This window comes from Armigeres subalbatus, unplaced genomic scaffold (genome assembly GCF_024139115.2).
Source record: "Armigeres subalbatus isolate Guangzhou_Male unplaced genomic scaffold, GZ_Asu_2 Contig521, whole genome shotgun sequence".
Taxonomy (NCBI): Eukaryota; Metazoa; Arthropoda; class Insecta; order Diptera; family Culicidae; genus Armigeres; species Armigeres subalbatus.
The window spans coordinates 18907-43466 of NW_026943284.1; the positions used below are offsets into that span (position 1 = coordinate 18907).

General features: G+C 44.6%; 1 long non-coding RNA gene across 3 annotated transcripts; it reads left to right on the forward strand.

The window, feature by feature from the left end:
- The first annotated feature begins 13023 nt into the window (after positions 1-13023).
- LOC134204345 (uncharacterized) lies at positions 13024-24101 on the forward strand. 3 transcript variants are annotated; one of them, XR_009977844.1, is made up of 4 exons: positions 13024-13167; positions 13248-13713; positions 14059-14193; positions 23678-24101. It is a non-coding gene; the product is annotated as an uncharacterized LOC134204345 (long non-coding RNA). The 3 variants fall into 3 exon arrangements; XR_009977842.1 differs by having other exon boundaries at positions 13277-13713; XR_009977843.1 differs by having other exon boundaries at positions 13277-13713; positions 23681-24101.
- Positions 24102-24560: the final 459 nt, after the last annotated feature.

The window sequence follows — 24560 nt, forward strand, 5'->3', positions numbered from 1 at the left end:
CGCTGCGAGTGAACAAGACTGAGCTGTCATTATCTCAAGAGCAATCATCATCATGAACAGTGTTGCCGAAACACATAACAAATGCAAGAGCTACACATTTAATGACTTTTGACATATTGCGCATTTCATCATAAGTTGTACGGTAATGCACGTCTAATATACTACAATCCCCCTTTTGATATAAAAATGGCAAACATGTTTGGATTATACATATTGAATTACTTTAACGCAGCATGAGCATGATTGACCGCCCACGGTTGCTACTCCGTTATTGCCAGGTCAGCTGTAATTACACAGAGAACTAACAGTTTGGGACTAACATCATCTTCAATGTGTAAGAACTGGTGACCCAAAACATAAGCAATACCAGCGCCGGCCGTGTCCGAATGCAGGTCAATGAAGGAACAGGTAGGAAATATACCAGTGCTATGTCAATTATGCGACTATTTCTCAGCCCCTTAGGCCTAGCACGGTAAACTAAACCACTTGGGACCTTCATAGTACTTCCCTTGATGAGGCCACGGTGTGACTGAAGTGCCTAAAACGCTCTAACTATCGATTATTTGCAATAGTTGTCCTATCTCCATATACCGGTGCTATGTCAATTATGTGACTATTTCTCAGCCCCTTAGGCCCGGCACTGTAAACTAAACCACTTGGGACCTTCATAGTACTTCCCTTGACGAGGCCACGGGGTGACTGAAGTGCCTAAAACGCTCTAACTATCGATTATTTGCAATAGTTGTCCTATCTCCATATACCGGTGCTATGTCAATTATGTGACTATTTCTCAGCCCCTTAGGCCTAGCACGGTAAACTAAACCACTTGGGACCTTCATAGTGCTTCCCTTGATGAGGCCACGGTGTGACTGAAGTGCCTAAAACGCTCTAACTATCGATTATTTGCAATAGTTGTCCTATGTCCATATACCGGTGCTATGTCAGTTATGCGACTATTTCTCAGCCCCTTAGGCCTAGCACGGTAAACTAAACCACTTGGGACCTTCATAGTACTTCCCTTGATGAGGCCACGGTGTGACTGAAGTGCCTAAAACGCTCTAACTATCGATTATTTGCAATAGTTGTCCTATCTCCATATACCGGTGCTATGTCAATTATGTGACTATTTCTCAGCCCCTTAGGCCTAGCACGGTAAACTAAACCACTTGGGACCTTCATAGTGTTTCCCTTGATGAGGCCATGGGGTGACTGAAGTGCCTAAAACGCTCTAACTATCGATTATTTGCTATAGTTGTCCTATCTCCATATACCGGTGCTATGTCAATTATGTGACTATTTCTCAGCCCCTTAGGCCTAGCACGGTAAACTAAACCACTTGGGACCTTCATAGTACTTCCCTTGATGAGGCCATGGGGTGACTGAAGTGCCTAAAACGCTCTAACTATCGATTATTTGCAATAGTTGTCCTATCTCCATATACCGGTGCTATGTCAATTATGCGACTATTTCTCAGCCCCTTAGGCCTAGCCCGGTAAACTAAACCACTTGGGACCTTCATAGTACTTCCCTTGACGAGGCCACGGGGTGACTGAAGTGCCTAAAACGCTCTAACTATCGATTATTTGCAATAGTTGTCCTATCTCCATATACCGGTGCTATGTCCATTATGCGACTATTTCTCAGCTCCTTAGGCCTATCCCGGTAAACTAAACCACTTGGGACCTTCATAGTACTTCCCTTGATGAGGCCACGGTGTGACTGAAGTGCCTAAAACGCTCTAACTATCGATTATTTGCAATAGTTGTCCTATCTCCATATACCGGTGCTATGTCAATTATGCGACTATTTCTCAGCTCCTTAGGTCTAGCCCGGTAAACTAAACCACTTGGGACCTTCATAGTACTTCCCTTGATGAGGCCATGGGGTGACTGAAGTGCCTAAAATGCCCTAACTATCGATTATTTGCAATAGTTGTCCTATCTCCATATACCGGTGCTATGTCCATTATGCGACTATTTCTCAGCTCCTTAGGCCTATCCCGGTAAACTAAACCACTTGGGACCTTCATGGTGTTTCCCTTGATGAGGCCACGGGGTGACTGAAGTGCCTAAAACGCTCTAACTATCGATTATTTGCAATAGTTGTCCTATCTCCATATACCGGTGCTATGTCAATTATGCGACTATTTCTCAGCTCCTTAGGCCTAGCCCGGTAAACTAAACCACTTGGGACCTTCATAGTACTTCCCTTGATGAGGCCATGGGGTGACTGAAGTGCCTAAAATGCCCTAACTATCGATTATTTGCAATAGTTGTCCTATCTCCATATACCGGTGCTATGTCCATTATGCGCCCACTTCTCAGCTCCTTAGGCCTAGCCCGGTAAACTAAACCACTTGGGACCTTCATAGTACTTCCCTTGACGAGGCCACGGGGTGACTGAAGTGCCTAAAACGCTCTAACTATCGATTATTTGCAATAGTTGTCCTATCTCCATATACCGGTGCTATGTCCATTATGCGACTATTTCTCAGCTCCTTAGGCCTATCCCGGTAAACTAAACCACTTGGGACCTTCATGGTGTTTCCCTTGATGAGGCCACGGGGTGACTGAAGTGCCTAAAACGCTCTAACTATCGATTATTTGCAATAGTTGTTTCATATCCATATACCGGTGCTATGTCAATTATGCGACTATTTCTCAGCTCCTTAGGCCTACCCCGGTAAACTAAACCACTTGGGACCTTCATAGTACTTCCCTTGACGAGGCCACGGGGTGACTGAAGTGCCTAAAACGCTCTAACTATCGATTATTTGCAATAGTTGTCCTATCTCCATATACCGGTGCTATGTCAATTATGCGACTATTTCTCAGCTCCTTAGGCTCAGCCCGGTAAACTAAACCACTTGGGACCTTCATAGTACTTCCCTTGATGAGGCCATGGGGTGACTGAAGTGCCTAAAATGCCCTAACTATCGATTATTTGCCATAGTTGTCCCATCCCCAGCTACCGGTGCTATGTCAATTATGCGACTATTTCTCAGCTCCTTAGGTCTAGCCCGGTAAACTAAACCACTTGGGACCTTCATAGTACTTCCCTTGATGAGGCCATGGGGTGACTGAAGTGCCTAAAATGCCCTAACTATCGATTATTTGCAATAGTTGTCCTATCTCCATATACCGGTGCTATGTCCATTATGCGACTATTTCTCAGCCCCTTAGGCCTAGCCCGGTAAACTAAACCACTTGGGACCTTCATAGTACTTCCTTGACGAGGCCACGGGGTGACTGAAGTGCCTAAAACGCTCTAACTATCGATTATTTGCAATAGTTGTCCTATCTCCATATACCGGTGCTATGTCAATTATGCGACTATTTCTCAGCTCCTTAGGCCTACCCCGGTAAACTAAACCACTTGGGACCTTCATAGTACTTCCCTTGACGAGGCCACGGGGTGACTGAAGTGCCTAAAACGCTCTAACTATCGATTATTTGCAATAGTTGTCCTATCTCCATATACCGGTGCTATGTCAATTATGCGACTATTTCTCAGCTCCTTAGGCCTACCCCGGTAAACTAAACCACTTGGGACCTTCATAGTACTTCCCTTGACGAGGCCACGGGGTGACTGAAGTGCCTAAAACGCTCTAACTATCGATTATTTGCAATAGTTGTCCTATCTCCATATACCGGTGCTATGTCAATTATGCGACTATTTCTCAGCTCCTTAGGCCTAGCCCGGTAAACTAAACCACTTGGGACCTTCATAGTACTTCCCTTGATGAGGCCATGGGGTGACTGAAGTGCCTAAAATGCCCTAACTATCGATTATTTGCAATAGTTGTCCTATCTCCATATACCGGTGCTATGTCCATTATGCGACTATTTCTCAGCCCCTTAGGCCTAGCCCGGTAAACTAAACCACTTGGGACCTTCATAGTACTTCCCTTGACGAGGCCACGGGGTGACTGAAGTGCCTAAAACGCTCTAACTATCGATTATTTGCAATAGTTGTCCTATCTCCATATACCGGTGCTATGTCAATTATGCGACTATTTCTCAGCTCCTTAGGCCTAGCCCGGTAAACTAAACCACTTGGGACCTTCATAGTACTTCCCTTGATGAGGCCATGGGGTGACTGAAGTGCCTAAAATGCCCTAACTATCGATTATTTGCAATAGTTGTCCTATCTCCATATACCGGTGCTATGTCGATTATGCGACTATTTCTCAGCTCCTTAGGCCTATCCCGGTAAACTAAACCACTTGGGACCTTCATGGTGTTTCCCTTGATGAGGCCACGGGGTGACTGAAGTGCCTAAAACGCTCTAACTATCGATTATTTGCAATAGTTGTCCTATCTCCATATACCGGTGCTATGTCAATTATGCGACTATTTCTCAGCTCCTTAGGCCTAGCCCGGTAAACTAAACCACTTGGGACCTTCATAGTACTTCCTTTGATGAGGCCATGGGGTGACTGAAGTGCCTAAATGCTCTAACTATCGATTATTTGCAATAGTTGTCCTATCTCCATATACCGGTGCTATGTCCGTTATGCGACTATTTCTCAGCTCCTTAGGGCCTATCCCGGTAAACTAAACCACTTGGGACCTTCATGGTGTTTCCGTTGATGAGGCCACGGGGTGACTGAAGTGCCTAAAACGCTCTAACTATCGATTATTTGCAATAGTTGTCCTATCTCCATATACCGGTGCTATGTCAATTATGCGACTATTTCTCAGCCCCTTAGGCTCAGCCCGGTAAACTAAACCACTTGGGACCTTCATAGTACTTCCCTTGATGAGGCCATGGTGTGACTGAAGTGCCTAAAATGCCCTAACTATCGATTATTTGCAATAGTTGTCCTATCTCGATATACCGGTGCTATGTCAATTATGCGACTATTTCTCAGCCCTTAGGCTTAGCCCGGTAAACTAAACCACTTGGGACCTTCATGGTGTTTCCCTTGATGAGGCCACGGGGTGACTGAAGTGCCTAAAACGCTCTAACTATCGATTATTTGCAATAGTTGTCCTATCTCCATATACCGGTGCTATGTCCATTATGCGACTATTTCTTAGGCCTAGCCCGGTAAACTAAACCACTTGGGACCTTCATAGTACTTCCCTTGACGAGGCCACGGGGTGACTGAAGTGCCTAAAACGCTCTAACTATCGATTATTTGCAATAGTTGTCCTATCTCCATATACCGGTGCTATGTCAATTATGCGACTATTTCTCAGCTCCTTAGGCCTCAGCCCGGTAAAATAAACCACTTGGGACCTTCATAGTACTTCCCTTGATGAGGCCATGGGGTGACTGAAGTGCCTAAAATGCCCTAACTATCGATTATTTGCAATAGTTGTCCTATCTCCATATACCGGTGCTATGTCCATTATGCGACTATTTCTCAGCTCCTTAGGCCTATCCCGGTAAACTAAACCACTTGGGACCTTCATAGTACTTCCCTTGACGAGGCCACGGGGTGACTGAAGTGCCTAAAACGCTCTAACTATCGATTATTTGCAATAGTTGTCCTATCTCCATATACCGGTGCTATGTCAATTATGCGACTATTTCTCAGCCCCTTAGGCCTAGCCCGGTAAACTAAACCACTTGGGACCTTCATAGTACTTCCCTTGATGAGGCCATGGTGTGACTGAAGTGCCTAAAATGCCCTAACTATCGATTATTTGCAATAGTTGTCCTATCTCCATATACCGGTGCTATGTCAATTATGCGACTATTTCTCAGCCCCTTAGGCCTAGCCCGGTAAACTAAACCACTTGGGACCTTCATGGTGTTTCCCTTGATGAGGCCACGGGGTGACTGAAGTGCCTAAAACGCTCTAACTATCGATTATTTGCAATAGTTGTCCTATCTCCATATACCGGTGCTATGTCAATTATGCGACTATTTCTCAGCTCCTTAGGCCTACCCCGGTAAACTAAACCACTTGGGACCTTCATAGTACTTCCCTTGACGAGGCCACGGGGTGACTGAAGTGCCTAAAACGCTCTAACTATCGATTATTTGCAATAGTTGTCCTATCTCCATATACCGGTGCTATGTCAATTATGCGACTATTTCTCAGCTCCTTAGGCCTAGCCCGGTAAACTAAACCACTTGGGACCTTCATAGTACTTCCCTTGATGAGGCCATGGGGTGACTGAAGTGCCTAAAATGCCCTAACTATCGATTATTTGCAATAGTTGTCCTATCTCCATATACCGGTGCTATGTCAATTATGCGACTATTTCTCAGCTCCTTAGGTCTAGCCCGGTAAACTAAACCACTTGGGACCTTCATAGTACTTCCCTTGATGAGGCCATGGGGTGACTGAAGTGCCTAAAATGCCCTAACTATCGATTATTTGCAATAGTTGTCCTATCTCCATATACCGGTGCTATGTCCATTATGCGACTATTTCTCAGCTCCTTAGGCCTATCCCGGTAAACTAAACCACTTGGGACCTTCATGGTGTTTCCCTTGATGAGGCCACGGGGTGACTGAAGTGCCTAAAACGCTCTAACTATCGATTATTTGCAATAGTTGTCCTATCTCCATATACCGGTGCTATGTCAATTATGCGACTATTTCTCAGCTCCTTAGGCCTAGCCCGGTAAACTAAACCACTTGGGACCTTCATAGTACTTCCTTTGATGAGGCCATGGGGTGACTGAAGTGCCTAAAATGCCCTAACTATCGATTATTTGCAATAGTTGTCCTATCTCCATATACCGGTGCTATGTCCATTATGCGACTATTTCTCAGCTCCTTAGGCCTATCCCGGTAAACTAAACCACTTGGGACCTTCATGGTGTTTCCCTTGATGAGGCCACGGGGTGACTGAAGTGCCTAAAACGCTCTAACTATCGATTATTTGCAATAGTTGTCCTATCTCCATATACCGGTGCTATGTCAATTATGCGACTATTCCCCAGCCCTTAGGCCTAGCCCGGTAAACTAAACCACTTGGGACCTTCATAGTACTTCCCTTGATGAGGCCATGGTGTGACTGAAGTGCCTAAAATGCCCTAACTATCGATTATTTGCAATAGTTGTCCTATCTCCATATACCGGTGCTATGTCAATTAGACCGCTATTTCGCCGCGCCTGAGGCCTATCCCGGTAAACTAAACCACTTGGGACCTTCATGGTGTTTCCCTTGATGAGGCCACGGGGTGACTGAAGTGCCTAAAACGCTCTAACTATCGATTATTTGCAATAGTTGTCCTATCTCCATATACCGGTGCTATGTCAATTATGCGACTATTTCTCAGCCCCCTTAGGCCCAGCCCGGTAAACTAAACCACTTGGGACCTTCATAGTACTTCCCTTGATGAGGCCATGGGGTGACTGAAGTGCCTAAAATGCCCTAACTATCGATTATTTGCAATAGTTGTCCTATCTCCATATACCGGTGCTATGTCAATTATGCGACTATTTCTCAGCTCCTTAGGTCTAGCCCGGTAAACTAAAACCACTTGGGACCTTCATAGTACTTCCCTTGATGAGGCCATGGGGTGACTGAAGTGCCTAAAATGCCCTAACTATCGATTATTTGCAATAGTTGTCCTATCTCCATATACCGGTGCTATGTCCATTATGCGACTATTTCTCAGCTCCTTAGGCCTATCCCGGTAAACTAAACCACTTGGGACCTTCATGGTGTTTCCCTTGATGAGGCCACGGGGTGACTGAAGTGCCTAAAATGCCCTAACTATCGATTATTTGCAATAGTTGTCCTATCTCCATATACCGGTGCTATGTCAATTATGCGACTATTTCTCAGCTCCTTAGGTCTAGCCCGGTAAACTAAACCACTTGGGACCTTCATAGTACTTCCTTGATGAGGCCACGGCGTGACTGAAGTGCCTAAAATGCCCTAACTATCGATTATTTGCAATAGTTGTCCTATCTCCATATACCGGTGCTATGTCCATTATGCGACTATTTCTCAGCTCCTTAGGCCTATCCCGGTAAACTAAACCACTTGGGACCTTCATGGTGTTTCCCTTGACGAGGCCACGGGGTGACTGAAGTGCCTAAAACGCTCTAACTATCGATTATTTGCAATAGTTGTCCTATCTCCATATACCGGTGCTATGTCAATTATGCGACTATTTCTCAGCTCCTTAGGCCTAGCCCGGTAAACTAAACCACTTGGGACCTTCATAGTACTTCCCTTGATGAGGCCATGGGGTGACTGAAGTGCCTAAAATGCCCTAACTATCGATTATTTGCAATAGTTGTCCTATCTCCATATACCGGTGCTATGTCAATTATGCGACTATTTCCCCGCCCCTTCGGCCTAGCGATCTAAACTAAACCACTTGGGACCTTCATAGTACTTCCCTTGATGAGGCCATGGTGTGACTGAAGTGCCTAAAATGCCCTAACTATCGATTATTTGCAATAGTTGTCCTATCTCCATATACCGGTGCTATGTCCATTATGCGACTATTTCTCAGCCCCTTAGGCCTAGCCCGGTAAACTAAACCACTTGGGACCTTCATAGTACTTCCCTTGACGAGGCCACGGGGTGACTGAAGTGCCTAAAACGCTCTAACTATCGATTATTTGCAATAGTTGTCCTATCTCCATATACCGGTGCTATGTCAATTATGCGACTATTTCTCAGCTCCTTAGGCCTAGCCCGGTAAACTAAACCACTTGGGACCTTCATAGTACTTCCCTTGATGAGGCCATGGGGTGACTGAAGTGCCTAAAATGCCCTAACTATCGATTATTTGCAATAGTTGTCCTATCTCCATATACCGGTGCTATGTCCATTATGCGACTATTTCTCAGCTCCTTAGGCCTATCCCGGTAAACTAAACCACTTGGGACCTTCATGGTGTTTCCCTTGATGAGGCCACGGGGTGACTGAAGTGCCTAAAATGCCCTAACTATCGATTATTTGCAATAGTTGTCCTATCTCCATATACCGGTGCTATGTCAATTATGCGACTATTTCTCAGCTCCTTAGGTCTAGCCCGGTAAACTAAACCACTTGGGACCTTCATAGTACTTCCCTTGATGAGGCCATGGGGTGACTGAAGTGCCTAAAATGCCCTAACTATCGATTATTTGCAATAGTTGTCCTATCTCCATATACCGGTGCTATGTCCATTATGCGACTATTTCTCAGCTCCTTAGGCCTATCCCGGTAAACTAAACCACTTGGGACCTTCATGGTGTTTCCCTTGACGAGGCCACGGGGTGACTGAAGTGCCTAAAACGCTCTAACTATCGATTATTTGCAATAGTTGTCCTATCTCCATATACCGGTGCTATGTCAATTATGCGACTATTTCTCAGCTCCTGAGGCCGAGCCCGGTAAACTATACCACCTGGGCCCTTCATACGACCTTCCTTGCTGAGGCCATGGGGTGACTGAAGTGCCTAAAATGCCCTAACTATCGATTATTTGCAATAGTTGTCCTATCTCCATATACCGGTGCTATGTCAATTATGCGACTATTTCTCAGCTCCTTAGGTCTAGCCCGGTAAACTAAACCACTTGGGACCTTCATAGTACTTCCCTTGATGAGGCCATGGGGTGACTGAAGTGCCTAAAATGCCCTAACTATCGATTATTTGCAATAGTTGTCCTATCTCCATATACCGGTGCTATGTCCATTATGCGACTATTTCTCAGCTCCTTAGGCCTATCCCGGTAAACTAAACCACTTGGGACCTTCATGGTGTTTCCTTGACGAGGCCACGGGGTGACTGAAGTGCCTAAAACGCTCTAACTATCGATTATTTGCAATAGTTGTCCTATCTCCATATACCGGTGCTATGTCAATTATGCGACTATTTCTCAGCCCTTAGGCCTAGCCCGGTAAACTAAACCACTTGGGACCTTCATAGTACTTCCCTTGATGAGGCCATGGTGTGTCTGAAGTGCCTAAAATGCCCTAACTATCGATTATTTGCAATAGTTGTCCTATCTCCATATACCGGTGCTATGTCCATTATGCGACTATTTCTCAGCCCCTTAGGCCTAGCCCGGTAAACTAAACCACTTGGGACCTTCATAGTACTTCCCTTGACGAGGCCACGGGGTGACTGAAGTGCCTAAAACGCTCTAACTATCGATTATTTGCAATAGTTGTCCCATCTCCATATACCGGTGCTATGTCAATTATGCGACTATTTCTCAGCCCTTAGGCCTAGCCCGGTAAACTAAACCACTTGGGACCTTCATAGTACTTCCCTTGATGAGGCCATGGGGTGACTGAAGTGCCTAAAATGCCCTAACTATCGATTATTTGCAATAGTTGTCCTATCTCCATATACCGGTGCTATGTCCATTATGCGACTATTTCTCAGCCCCTTAGGCCTAGCCCGGTAAACTAAACCACTTGGGACCTTCATAGTACTTCCCTTGACGAGGCCACGGGGTGACTGAAGTGCCTAAAACGCTCTAACTATCGATTATTTGCAATAGTTGTCCTATCTCCATATACCGGTGCTATGTCAATTATGCGACTATTTCTCAGCTCCTTAGGCCTACCCCGGTAAACTAAACCACTTGGGACCTTCATAGTACTTCCCTTGACGAGGCCACGGGGTGACTGAAGTGCCTAAAACGCTCTAACTATCGATTATTTGCAATAGTTGTCCTATCTCCATATACCGGTGCTATGTCAATTATGCGACTATTTCTCAGCTCCTTAGGCCTAGCCCGGTAAACTAAACCACTTGGGACCTTCATAGTACTTCCCTTGATGAGGCCATGGGGTGACTGAAGTGCCTAAAATGCCCTAACTATCGATTATTTGCAATAGTTGTCCTATCTCCATATACCGGTGCTATGTCAATTATGCGACTATTTCTCAGCTCCTTAGGTCTAGCCCGGTAAACTACCACTTGGGACCTTCATAGTACTTCCCTTGATGAGGCCATGGGGTGACTGAAGTGCCTAAAATGCCCTAACTATCGATTATTTGCAATAGTTGTCCTATCTCCATATACCGGTGCTATGTCCATTATGCGACTATTTCTCAGCCCCTTAGGCCTAGCCCGGTAAACTAAACCACTTGGGACCTTCATAGTACTTCCTTGACGAGGCCACGGGGTGACTGAAGTGCCTAAAACGCTCTAACTATCGATTATTTGCAATAGTTGTCCTATCTCCATATACCGGTGCTATGTCCATTATGCGACTATTTCTCAGCTCCTTAGGCCTATCCCGGTAAACTAAACCACTTGGGACCTTCATGGTGCTTCCTCTGATGAGGCCACGGGGTGACTGAAGTGCCTAAAACGCTCTAACTATCGATTATTTGCAATAGTTGTCCTATCTCCATATACCGGTGCTATGTCAATTATGCGACTATTTCTCAGCTCCTTAGGCCTAGCCCGGTAAACTAAACCACTTGGGACCTTCATAGTACTTCCTTGATGAGGCCATGGGGTGACTGAAGTGCCTAAAATGCCCTAACTATCGATTATTTGCAATAGTTGTCCCATCTCCATATACCGGTGCTATGTCAATTATGCGACTATTTCTCAGCTCCTTAGGTCTAGCCCGGTAAACTAAACCACTTGGGACCTTCATAGTACTTCCCTTGATGAGGCCATGGGGTGACTGAAGTGCCTAAAATGCCCTAACTATCGATTATTTGCAATAGTTGTCCTATCTCCATATACCGGTGCTATGTCCATTATGCGACTATTTCTCAGCTCCTTAGGCCTATCCCGGTAAACTAAACCACTTGGGACCTTCATAGTACTTCCCTTGATGAGGCCATGGGGTGACTGAAGTGCCTAAAATGCCCTAACTATCGATTATTTGCAATAGTTGTCCTATCTCCATATACCGGTGCTATGTCAATTATGCGACTATTTCTCAGCTCCTTAGGCCTATCCCGGTAAACTAAACCACTTGGGACCTTCATGATGTTTCCCTTGATGAGGCCACGGGGTGACTGGAGTGCCTAAAACGCTCTAACTATCGATTATTTGCAATAGTTGTCCTATCTCCATATACCGGTGCTATGTCAATTATGCGACCACGGGGTGACTGAAGTGCCTAAAACGCTCTAAATATCGATTATTTGCAATAGTTTTTAATTTTTATATATTAGGCCATTACAAATCTATATTCTATATACCTACATAAAAATGAATTTCTGTCTGTCTGGCCCTTATGGACTCAGAAACTACTGAACCGATCGGCGTGAAAATTTGTATGCAGTGGTTGTTTGGGCTGGGAAGGTTCTTAAGATGGTTCGAGACCTCCCCTCCGGACAGGGGGCGCCTATACAAATGAAACATAAATTTCTGCATAACTCGAACCAAATTTGGCATGCAGGACAACGTCTGCTGGGTCAATCTAGTATTTAATAAAAATAATGTCCTACTGGTCTCCAACAGGTCTCCTCCTTGATAATAAAAAATAAATATTATAATGAATCAAATAACTCCTCGGTTGTGTTAAAGAATGTTTTAAAATTCCTTAAAATTTCTTAAATTTTAATTGCACCTTCAAAATTTTATTTTTGGGCTAAAAATTCCGGGGACATAATTTGGTCGGCCTTGATGACTTTTATTCTAATCAATTAAGTCGTTCTTATGTGTAACAAAAAAGTTTGTCACTCCACACCTCATAGCATTGTTGAAAAATACACTTTCACGTGGTTGAATCATTTTGCTGTGGATTCTTTCATTTCATGTCGGATCAGATACAGATGTACAAATATTATAAATACAAAGATGGTTTGATTTCAGTTTCATTTCACTATTTTTTTTTAATGCTGTTGTAATTTTTTTTTTGTTCAATATATTCGTAAGATTTTCATTTCACTCAAAATTATTCGTCTTTGCACCTGGCTGCTGCAAAATTCATGATTTGCGCGAGCACCTTGCATGCAAGTAGGCATGATTTCAATTGCCCCCATTTTCCCACGCTCATGGTGTGCTCGCGCAGCAGTACTTCGGGCATTTATCCTGGCTCAACTTTGGATGTGATATGACAATCATTCACTACGCAATATTGTATATTGGCAACACTGACCTATCTCTCGTCTCCTGTCGTCGCTTGCCGTGAGTGCGCCATTTTTTCTTTGGTTCTCTGCTGATTTTCCTTCGATCAGAGCATAAAATCTGTGCAAATTGTGGTAAATTGATGGGACGCGACCAGTATTAAAACTCCTTATAGTGACCTGGGTAAACGAAGCTTCTACTACTAATGTAAGCATAACAATCATCCGGTCTGAAATAATATCCAGGTGAAATTTATACTTTATGGTTTCTCCTCGAAATTCCATTAGGCAATTCTGAAGGAAATTTCAAATTTCAGCTCAATTTCATACGGATTTATGGAACATCGCTAGACGATACGCTGTTCAGTCGAGGACAAGGTGAGGAGCCCTCAGAGGAGCCATTAGAGATGGATCAAAACAAAAATTATTGTCCAGCGATGATCCTGTTTCGGACTAGTATCATGGACGATTCGAGTGACAGTAGGTACCCTTAGGTACCAAACATGGGATTTAAACTATTCCGAGTGTCTGATAGTATCATGCTGCTGCACAACCGACCTGCAACATTCGTCATTAGAAATTCTCAGTCTAATGCTCCGAACCCAAAAAGCCCAGCCCAATCATAAAAAATAATCCGGATGTCGACCCAGTGCTATTTCTAACCGATGCAATATTTTTGCCAACACGGGATAAAACACGGTTTTTTTGCAGCAGACCGAAGGAATTATATATCGTCAAATAAAACGGAAAATTGGTAAGTAGTTGCGGAAGCATTCTGGAAACAATTTGCAGTTTAGTTGATCAAGATTTTTGGTATTTTATCTGCATGACATTCATTTCTTTATTTTGATCTATTTGTGGAAATAATACATTATCATACATCCATATTTTAATTGGAATCCTAGGTAGATTTTTAAAATAATTATAAAGTGAAGCTCAACAGAACTCCAGAAATTTTCAACCGAAATTTAAGAAGATTATCTTCACTATGATAGCTTCTTTAGGAAGATCTATTCATCCATCGATTTTCTAAGCACTGTTCGAAAATAAGCTTCGAAATATCTACCGTATATACTTTCTAAAGCATTTTTTTTTCCAGGCAAAAAGGCAGTTCAACTCTACCAACTACCTATAGTTCAGAAAAAATCGTCAAGTTTTCAGCCATGCGACATTCTTCTGCTTTAAGAACAAGTTATGCCTCGCTATCGGACGTTTGGCATAGAAGCGTAAATGAGTGAGTATAGTATTTACATAATTGATCAAAGTACCTGTCAAAGTATTATTCTTCTGATATTGTCTCCTAAGTATATTTTAGTCGGTATGCATATTCGCTAAGTTTCGTATAAAATGTGTTTGCCCAATAAATATGTTGGGTTTTGATTCAGCAATTAAATCCTTCTGCGATAATGGAGTCTTTCTGAGATACTATTTGGAATCTTTGCTTCGGGGATTCGAAATTTTATTATATGGGGATTCTATATGCGACCTTGGGTAACGCAATCCTTCGGGAATACTCAATCGAGTCCTTTGGTGATTCTCAATGGAATCCTTCGGGGATTCACAATTAAATACTTCGGATATATTCAACGGAAACCATCGCTGATATCCAAAGGAATTCTACTTCTTCTTCTTATTAGTATTACAACCCCCATTGGGACATTGCCGCCTCGCAGCTTAGTGTTCATTCAGCACTTCCACAGTTATTAACTGCGAGGTTTCAAAGCCAAGTTACCATTTCTGCATTCGCATATCATGAGGATAACACGGTGATACTGTTATGCCCAGGGAAATCGAGACAATTCACAAATCGAAAATTGTCTAGACCGGAATCGGGAATTGAACCCAGCTATCCTCAGCGTGGTCTTGCTTTATAGCTGCGCGCCTTACCGCTAGGCTAAGGAGGGCCTCAATGAATTCTTCAGGGATACTTAATGGAGCTTCTCATAGTAATTTTTCGGAGATTTTCATTTTCATTTAATTAGCTTACATATAGGTAAACAGATAACACTGAATCATTCATTTGACGCCAAAATAAACGATGCGAGGCCACTTCTCCATCCGAGGTTGCGTTCTATGCTTAGACAAATCGATTTGTACTTAGTCCTTCCACTTAGCTTCTCGCAGCGCTTGACGCCTTTTGCAGTTGCCGGAACGGATGTGAACAAAATCCTTGCAGGGTTGCTCTCCGGCATTCTTGCAACTTGCCCCGCCCATCGTACATTTCTAGCTTCAGCTACCTTTTGGATACTGGGTTCGCCGTAGGAGGCTTCTGGAAGGAGTTTAAATGAAATCTAGAAGTTAATCCTTCTGCAGTTACAATAGCTATCCTCCGAAGCGAATCCTTCAAGAGTTCCTGCTAGAATCCTTTCGGGATTTCTACGGGAAGCCTTTCGGGATTTCGACGAGAATCCATTCGGGCTCCCGTGGAATTGTTTCGGAATTTTGACTTAAATCGTTCTGGGATTTTAACGGGAATCGTTTCGGGATTCTGAAGAGAATCCTTTCGGGATTCCGAAGAGAATACTTTCGGATTCCAGTTTAATACTTTCGGATTCTTAAGAGAACTTTTCGACCTTCAGAAGAGGAAATTCTTCGGGGATTCTGAAGAGAATACTTTCGATTCTGAAGAGAATCCTTTCGGGATTCCGAAGAGAATACTTTCGGGATTCTGAAGCGAATACTTTCGGGATTCTTAAGAGAATCCTTTCGGGATTCTGAAGAGAATCCTTTCGGGATTCTGCAGAGAAATCCTTTCGGGATTCTGAAGAGAATCCTTTCGTGATTCTGAAGAGAATCCTTTCGGGATTCTGAAGAGAATCCTTTCGGGATTCTGAAGAGAATCCTTTCGGGATTCTGAAGAGAATCCTTTCGGGATTCTGAAGAGAATCCTTTCGGGATTCTGAAGAGAATCCTTTCGGGATTCTGGAAGAGAATCCTTTCGGGATTCTGAAGAGAATCCTTTCGGGATTCTGAAGAGAATCCTTTTGGGATTCTGAAGAGAATCCTTTCGGGATTCTGAAGAGAATCCTTTCGGGATTCTGAAGAGAATCCTTTCGGATTCTGGAGAGAATCCTTCGGGATTCTGGAGAGAATCCTTCGGGATTCTGGAGAGAATCCTTCGGGATTCTGAAGAGAATCTTTTCGGGATTCTGAAGAGAATCCTTTCGGGATTCTGAAGAGAATCCTTTCGGGATTCTGAAGAGAATCCTTTCGGGATTCTGAAGAGAATCCTTTCGGGATTCTGAAGAGAATCCTTTCGGGATTCTGAAGAGAATCCTTTCGGGATTCTGAAGAGAATCCTTTCAGAATTCTGAAGAAAATCCTTTCAGAATTCTGAAGAGAATCCTTTCGGGGTTCTGAAGAGAATCCTTTCGGGATTCTGAAGAGAATCCTTTCGGGATTCTGAAGAGAATCCTTTCGGGATTCTGAAGAGAATCCTTTCGGGATTCTGAAGAGAATCCTTTCGGGATTCTGAAGAGAATCCTTTCGGGATTCTGAAGAGAATCCTTTCGGGATTCTGAAGAGAATCCTTTCGGGATTCTGAAGAGAATCCTTTCGGGATTCTGAAGAGAACTTTCGATTCTGAAGAGAATCCTTCGATTCTGAAGAGAATCCTTTCGGGATTCTGAAGAGAATTTCGATTCTGAAGAGAATCCTTTCGGGATTCTGAAGAGAATCCTTTCGGGATTCTGAAGAGAATCCTTTCGGGATTCTGAAGAGAATCCTTTCGATTCTGAAGAGAATCTTTCGATTCTGAAGAGAATCCTTTCGGGATTCTGAAGAGAATCCTTTCGGGATTCTGAAGAGAATCCTTTCGGTATTCTGAAGAGAATCCTTTCGGGATTCTGAAGAGAATCCTTTCGGGATTCTGAAGAGAATCCTTTCGGGATTCTGAAGAGAATCCTTTCGAAATTCTGAAGAGAATCCTTTCGGGATTCTGAAGAGAATCCTTTCGGGATTCTGAAGAGAATCCTTTCGGGATTCTGAAGAGAATCCTTTCGGGATTCTGAAGAGAATCCTTTCGGGATTCTGAAGAGAATCCTTTCGGGATTCTGAAGAGAATCCTTTCGAAATTCTGAAGAGAATCCTTTCGGGATTCTGAAGAGAATCCTTTCAGGATTCTGAATAGAATTCTTCCGGGATTCTGAATAGAATCCTTTCCAGGATTCTGAAGAGAATCCTTTTCGGGATTCTGAAGAGAATCCTTTCAGGATTCTGAAGAGATCCTTTCAGGATTCTGAAGAGAATCCTTTCGGATTCTGAAGAGAATCCTTTCGATTCTGAAGAGAATCCTTTCAGGATTCTGAAGAGAATCCTTTCGGGATTCTGAAGAGAATCCTTTCGGGATTCTGAAGAGAATCCTTTCGATTCTGAAGAGAATCCTTTCGGGATTCTGAAGAGAATCCTTTCAGGATTCTGTAGAGAATCCTTTCGGGATTCTGAAGAGAATCCTTTCGGGATTCTGAAGAGAATCCTTTCGGGATTCTGAAGAGAATCCTTTCGGGATTCTGAAGAGAATCCTTTCGGGATTCTGAAGAGAATCCTTTCTGGATTCTGAAGAGAATCCTTTCGGGATTCTGAAGAGAATCCTTTCGGGATTCTGAAGAGAATCCTTTCGGGATTCTGAAGAGAATCCTTTCGGGATTCTGAAGAGAATCCTTTCGGGATTCTGAAGAGAATCCTTTCGGGATTCTGAAGAGAATCCTTTCGGGATTCTGAAGAGAATCCTTTCGGGATTCTGAAGAGAATCCTATCGGGATTCTGAAGAGAATCCTTTCGGAATTCTGAAGGGAATCCTTTCGGGATTCTGAAGAGAATTCTTTCGGGATTCTGAAGAGAATTCTTTCGAGATTCTGAAGAGAATCCTTTCGGGATTCTGGAGAGATTCCTTTCGGGATTCTAAAGAGAATCCTTTCGGGATTCTGGAAAGATTCGAAATTCTGAAAAGAATCCTTTCGAGATTCTGAAAAGATTCGAAATTCTGAAGAGAATCCTTTCGGGATTCTGAAGAGAATCCTTTCGGGATTCTGAAGAGAATCCTTTCGGGATTCTGAAGAGAATCCTTTCGGGATTCTGAAGAGAATCCTTTCGGGATTCTGAAGAGAATCCTTTCGGGATTCTGAAGAGAATCCTTTCAGGATTCTGAAGAGAATCCTTTCGGGATTCTGAAGAGAATCCTTTCGGGATTCTGAAGAGAATCCTTTCAGGATTCTGAAGAGAATCCTTTCGGGATTCTGAAGAGAATCCTTTCGGGATTCTGAAGAGAATCCTTTCGGGATTCTGAAGAGAATCCTTTCGGGATTCTGAAGAGAATCCTTTCGGGATTCTGAAGAGAATCCTTTCGGGATTCTGAAGAGAATCCTTTCGAGATTCTGAAGAGAATCCTTTCGGGATTCTGAAGAGAATCCTTTCGGGATTCTGAAGAGAATCCTTTCGGGATTCTGAAGAGAATTCTTCCAAGAATTCCTCGCGGACTTCCTCTAGTAATTCATCGCGGACTTCCTCCAGGAATTCCTCCCGGAGTCCCTCCAGGAATTCCTCCAGGAGTTCCTCCAGGAATTCCTCCAGGAGTTCCTCCAGGAATTCTTCCCGGAGTTCTTCCAAGAATTCCTCCCGGAGTTCCTCCAGGAATTCCTCCCGGAGTTCCTCCAGGAATTCCTCCCGGAGTTCCTCCAGGAATTCCTCCCGGAGTTCCTCCAGGAATTCCTCCCGGAGTTCCTCCAGGAATTCCTTCCGGAGTTCCTCCAGGAATTCCTCCAGGAGTTCCTCCAGGAATTCCTCCGAGAGTTTCTCCGGAAATTCCTCCAGGAATTCCTCCCGGAGTTCCTCCAGGAATTCCTCCCGGAGTTCCTCCAGGAATTCCTCCCGGAGTTCCTCCAGGAATTCCTCCCGGAGTTCCTCCAGGAATTCCTTCCGGAGTTCCTCCAGGAATTCCTCCCGGAGTGCCTCCAGGAATTCCTCCCGGAGTTCCTCCAAGAATTTCTCCCGGAGTTCCTCCAGGAGTTCCTCCAGGAATTCCTCCAGCAATTCCTCCCGGAGTTCCTCCAGGAATTCCTCCCGGAGTTCTTCCCGGAGTTCCTCCAGGAATTCCTCACGGAGTTCCTCCAGGAATTCTTCACGGAGTTCCTCCAGGAATTCCTCACGGAGTTCATCCCGGAATTCCTCCCAGAGTTCCTCCAGGAATTCCTCCGGTAGTTCTTCCAAAAATTTCTCCCGGACTTCTTCCCGGAGTTCTTCCCGGAGATCCTCCAGGAATTCCTCCAGGAATTCCCCCAGGAATTCCTCCCGGAATTCCTTCCGGAGTATCTCCAAGAATTCCTCCCGGAGTTCCTCCAGGAATTCCTCACGGAGTTCCCCCAGGAATTCCTCCCGGAGTTCCTCCAGGGATTCCTCCCGGAGTTCCTCCAGGAATTCCTCCCGGAGTTCCTCCAGGAGTTCCTCCAGGAATTCCTCCCGGAGTTCCTCCAGGAATTTCTCCCGGAGTTCCTCCAGGAATTCCTCAAGGAATTCCTCCAGGAATTCCTCAAGGAATTCTTCCAGGAATTCCTCAGGAAATCCCTCTTGGAGTTTCTCCGGGAATTCCTCCTTGAGTTCCTCCGGGAGTTCTTTCCAGAGTTTCTCCAGGAATTCCTCCCGGTGTTTCTCCAAGAATTCCTTCCGGAGTTCCTCCAGGAATTCCTTCCGGAGTTCCTCCAGGAATTCCTTCCGGAGTTCCTCCAGGAATTCCTTCCGGAGTTCCTCCAGGAATTCCTTCCGGAGTTCCTCCAGGAATTCCTTCCGGAGTTCCTCCAGGAATTCCTTCCGGAGTTCCTCCAGGAATTCCTCCCGGAATTCCTTCCGAAGTTCCTCCCGGAATTCCTTCCGGAGTTCCTCCAGGAATTCCTCCCGAAGTTCCTCCAGGAATTCCTCCCGGAGTTCCTCCAGGAATTCCTCCCGGAGTTCCTCCAGGAATTTCTCCCGGAGTTCCTCCAGGAATTTCTCCCGGAGTTCCTTCAGGAATTCCTCCCAGAGTTCTTCCCGGAGTTCCTCCAGGAATTCCTCCCGGAGTTCCTCCAGGAATTCCTCCCGGAGTTCCTCCAGGAATTCCTCCCGGAGTTCCTCCAGGAATTCCTCCCGGAGTTCCTCCAGGAATTCCTCCCGGAGTTCCTCCAGGAATTCCTCCCGGAGTTCCTCCAGGAATTCCTCCCGGAGTTCCTCCAGGAATTCCTCCCGGAGTTCCTCCAGGAATTCCTCCCGGAGTTCCTCCAGGAATTCCTCCCGGAGTTCCTCCAGGAATTCCTTTCGGAGTTCCTCCAGGAATTCCTCCCGGAGTTCCTCAAAGAATTCCTCCCGGAGTTCCACAAAAAATTCCTCCTGGATTTCCTCAAAGAATTCCTCTCGGAGTTCCTCAAAGAATTCCTCCCAGAGTTGCTCCAGGAATCCCTCCCGTAGTTCCTCCAGGAATTCCTTCCGAAGTTCCTCCAGGAATTCCTCCCAAAGTTCCTCTCAGAGTTCCTCAAAAAATTCCTCCCGGAGCTCTTCAAGTAATTCCTCCCAGAGTTCCTCAAGGAATTCCTCACGGAGTTCCTCAAAGAATTCCTTCCAGAGTACCTCAAGGAATTCCTCCCGGATTTCTTCCAGGAATCCCTCTAGTAGTTCCTCCAGGAATTCCTTCCGAAGTTCCTCCGGGAATTCCTTCCGAAGTTCCTCCGGGAATTCCTTCCGAAGTTCCTCCGGGAATTCCTCCAAAGTTCCTCCAGGAATTCTTCTCGGAGTTCCTCAAGGAATTTCTTCCGGAGTTCCTCCAGGAATTCCTCCCGGAGTTCCTCCAGGAATTCCTCCCGGAGTTCCTCCAGGAATTCCTCCCGGAGTTCCTCCAGGAATTCCTCCCGGAGTTCCTTCAGGAATCCCTCCCGTAGTTCCTCCGGGAATTCCTTCCGAAGTTACTCCAGCAATTCCTCCCGAAGTTCCTCCAGGAATTCCTCCCACAGTTCCCCAACGAATTCCTCCCGGAGTTCCTTCAAGAATCCCTCCAGAAATTCCTCCCGTAGTTCTTCTAGTAATTCCTCCCGGAGTTCCTCCAGGAATCCCTCCCGAGTTCCTCCGGGAATTCCTTCCGAAGTTCCTCGAAGAATTCCTCCCGAAGTTCCTCCAGGAATTCCTGTCGAAGTTCCTCCAGGAATTCCTCCCACAGTTCCTCAACGAATTCCTCCCGGAGTTCCTTCAAGAATCCCTCCTAAAATTCCTCCCGAAATTCGTCCCGCTCCAGAAATTTCTCCCAAAGATCCTCCAGGAATTCCTCCCGAAGTTCCTCCAGGAATTCCTCCCGGAGTTCCTCCAGGAATTCCTCCCGGAGTTCCTCCAGGAATTCCTCCCGGAGTTCCTCTAGGACTTCCTCCCGTAGCTCTTTCTGGAATTACTCCCTGAGTTGCTCTAAGAATTCCTTCGACGGTTCTTCCAGGAATTCTTCCGGGAGTCTCTCAAGGAAATTCTCCGCTAGTTTCATTAGGTATTTATCCGAGTTCCTTTAGAAATTCCTCTAGAAATTTCTCCGGCTCTGGGAGCTACCCCAGAAATTTATCCCTGAGTCACTCCAGGAATTCCTCCCGGAGTTCTCGAAGAAAATCCTCCTGGAGTTCCTCCAGGAATTCCTTCGTCAGTCCCTTAATGAAATCCTTCTTAAGTTTCACTAGGAATTCCTCCGGAAGTTCCTCCAAAAGTTCCTCCGGGAGTTCTTCCAGAAATTCCTAAGGGTGTTCCTCTGGAAATTCCTCTGAGAAGTCCTCCAGAAATTGCTCTGGAAGTTCTACCAGGAATTCCTCCCGAAGCTCTTCTAGGATTTCCTCCACATAGTCCTCTAGGAGTTCGTCCTGGAATTCCTCCCGGAGGATCTCCAGGCATTCCTCCCGGAGTTCCTCTGGGATTTCCTTCAGCAGTTCCTCCAGGAATGTCTCCGATAGTTCCTCCAGGAATTCTTTCGAAAGTTTCTCCAGAGACTCTTCCGGCAGTTCCTTCGGAAGTCTCTCCCAGAGTTCCTTCAGGAATTCCTCCCGGAGTTTCTCCAGGATTTCCTTCGGGAATTCCTCCAGGAATTCCTCCGGGAGTTCCCTCAGATGTTACTCCAGGAATTCCTTAGACAGTTCCTCCAGGAACTCCTCCGAGAGTTTCTCCGGAAGTTCCTCCAGGAATTTATCCAGGAGTTCTTTTGGTAGTCCCTTCAAGAGTTCCTTCAGGAATCTCTCCGGGAGTTCCTTCAGGATTTCCTTCGGGTGTTTCTCCAGGAATTCTTCCGGGTGTTCTTTAAGGAATTCCTCCGAGAGTTGCTCCAGGAATTTCTTCGGCAATTCCTCCAGGAATTCCTCCGAGAGTTTCTTCAGGGATTCCTCCGGCAGTTCCTCAAGGAATTCCTCCCAGAGTTTCTCCAGACATTCCTTCAGCAGTTCCTTTAGTAATTCCTTCGGATGTCCTTTAAGGAAATATTCCGGGACTTCCACTAGAAATTCATCCGAGAGTTCCTCCAGGATTTCCTCCGGGAGTTCCTCCAGGAGTTCCTTCGTGAGTTCCTCCAGGAATTCCTCCGGCAGCTTTTCCAGCAATTTCTCGGGCAGTTTCCCTTCCCTGATTCCTTTCGGACATCCAGAATGATTCGTTTCAGACCTTCAGACTCTTAGAATGATTCCTTTGGAATTTCAGAAGGACTCCCTCCGGATTCCCTGAAGGATTCTCTTAGGAGTCTCAGAACGATTACCTTTGAAATTTCAAAAAAATTTCGTACTCCGAAAAAGATTCCCTTCAGACTTGCAGATACCTTTCAGGATCTCAGAAGGTTTCCTTTCGGATACCCAGGAGGATTCTCTACGGAATCTTATAAGGACTCTCTTTAGAATAACAGAAGGATTCCTTTTTGACTACACACTTAATTGCTGGCTGTACGGATTTTTGCCGAGCTGCAGAAATAAAAACTGAGTGTGTATTTACCAGAAGGATTTCTTTCGGACTCCCAAAGGAATTTCCTTTGGAATCTTAGAAGGATTTGCTTAGGAATCATAAAAGGAGTATGACCGTATGAGAATACGTTTTGGAATCGCAGAAGGATTAGTTTTGTAATTCCAGAAGAATCCCTTTTGAACTCCCAAAAGAATTTCGTTTGAAATCACAGAATTATTCCCTTCGGATTCTCTGAAGGATTCCTTATATATAAGAATAGGCTATTAGAATCCGAATGGATTTCTTTAGGAATCCACAAATAATTTTCTTCGTAATCTTGGGTGAGGTCTATCCAGAATCCCAGAAGCATCTACAAATTTCAAAAGGATCCCGGTCGGAATCGCCGAAAAATCCATATTTATTCTTGAAGATGTTCCATCGGAATCTGTGAAACATTTTTATCGGAATCCCGGAATTTACTTCTGAAAACCACAGTTTTTTTTCAGTATCTCAAAAGAATTTATTCCGGATTCCCAGACAGATTATCGTTTGGAATACCAGAATATTTTCCTTTAGGGTCGTTAAAGGGCTCATATTGGCATTTCTTTTGGAGTCGCAGTAAGATCTTCTGCGGAATTCATCTAGGAACTTATTTATCTACATTATCTCACTAAACCTACGTAAGCGCCAGATTAAAACATAACTAATCAGCTGGGATCACATAGCCCCTAACTGATCCATTCTGGGTTGTACCTATTACTATGTTATACACCCGCATACCACCTGCTCAACATATTTAATTTTTTTTCCAGCAGTTTTGAAAACGGCTCCGAACGCCGACGCCGTTGGGGTCGCTTTGTTCAACATCTCTCTGCGAAAGGAATTCAGCAGGGTATAGTTCGCCGTTGGTCTGCAGATCGATGGTACTGGATCCTGGATTTCTTCAAACTGTATCGTCGTTGCATGTGACCTATTGAAGGCGACGAATACTGGGCAACCCAGGTAACCGGCTATATAGAGCTAGAACCAGTATAAAACTTGATAGCTCTGTGATCTCGTTATATTATAGTCACACGTACGGCTAATTAATTTTTTTCGTTTAAATCCATACGATTGCCTGGGAAATGCGCTTCCGTGGTAGATCTGCTCCAAGAACATGCTGATGTTGTAATATATGATAGGTATGTGCACAACATCATAATATATTACCTAAATATACGAAACTTAAAAAAAATCGACTATAATTTATTGAAGTTAACCACGAAGAGAAAACTCAATGATAACAATACCACGTATATGAACCTCCTAATATTTACGTAGCTTTATTTCACATCGCCTCGATTACATCGAATATTTTTTACATCGGGTATTAATTACATCGCTTCTGTTTATTACACAGCAAGCTCTCGGGTACATCGCCCAATGTAATATTCAACAACCGATGGATTCCACGGGTTGCATCGATTTCGATGTAATATTCAACAACTTTTTTTGCTGTGTAGTGTATTGTCCATAAGAAATTCTTGGGAAATTCCATTGGCCGAACTGGAAATTTGGCCGAAAAAGTCGTTTTCCCTAACAGGTCGTTCGGCCGAATAGGAAATACTGTATGGCCGAAATGGTTGTTTGACAGAATGTAACATTTGTCTTAAAATATCGTATAGGCCGACAGGTTATACGGCCAAATTTCAATAA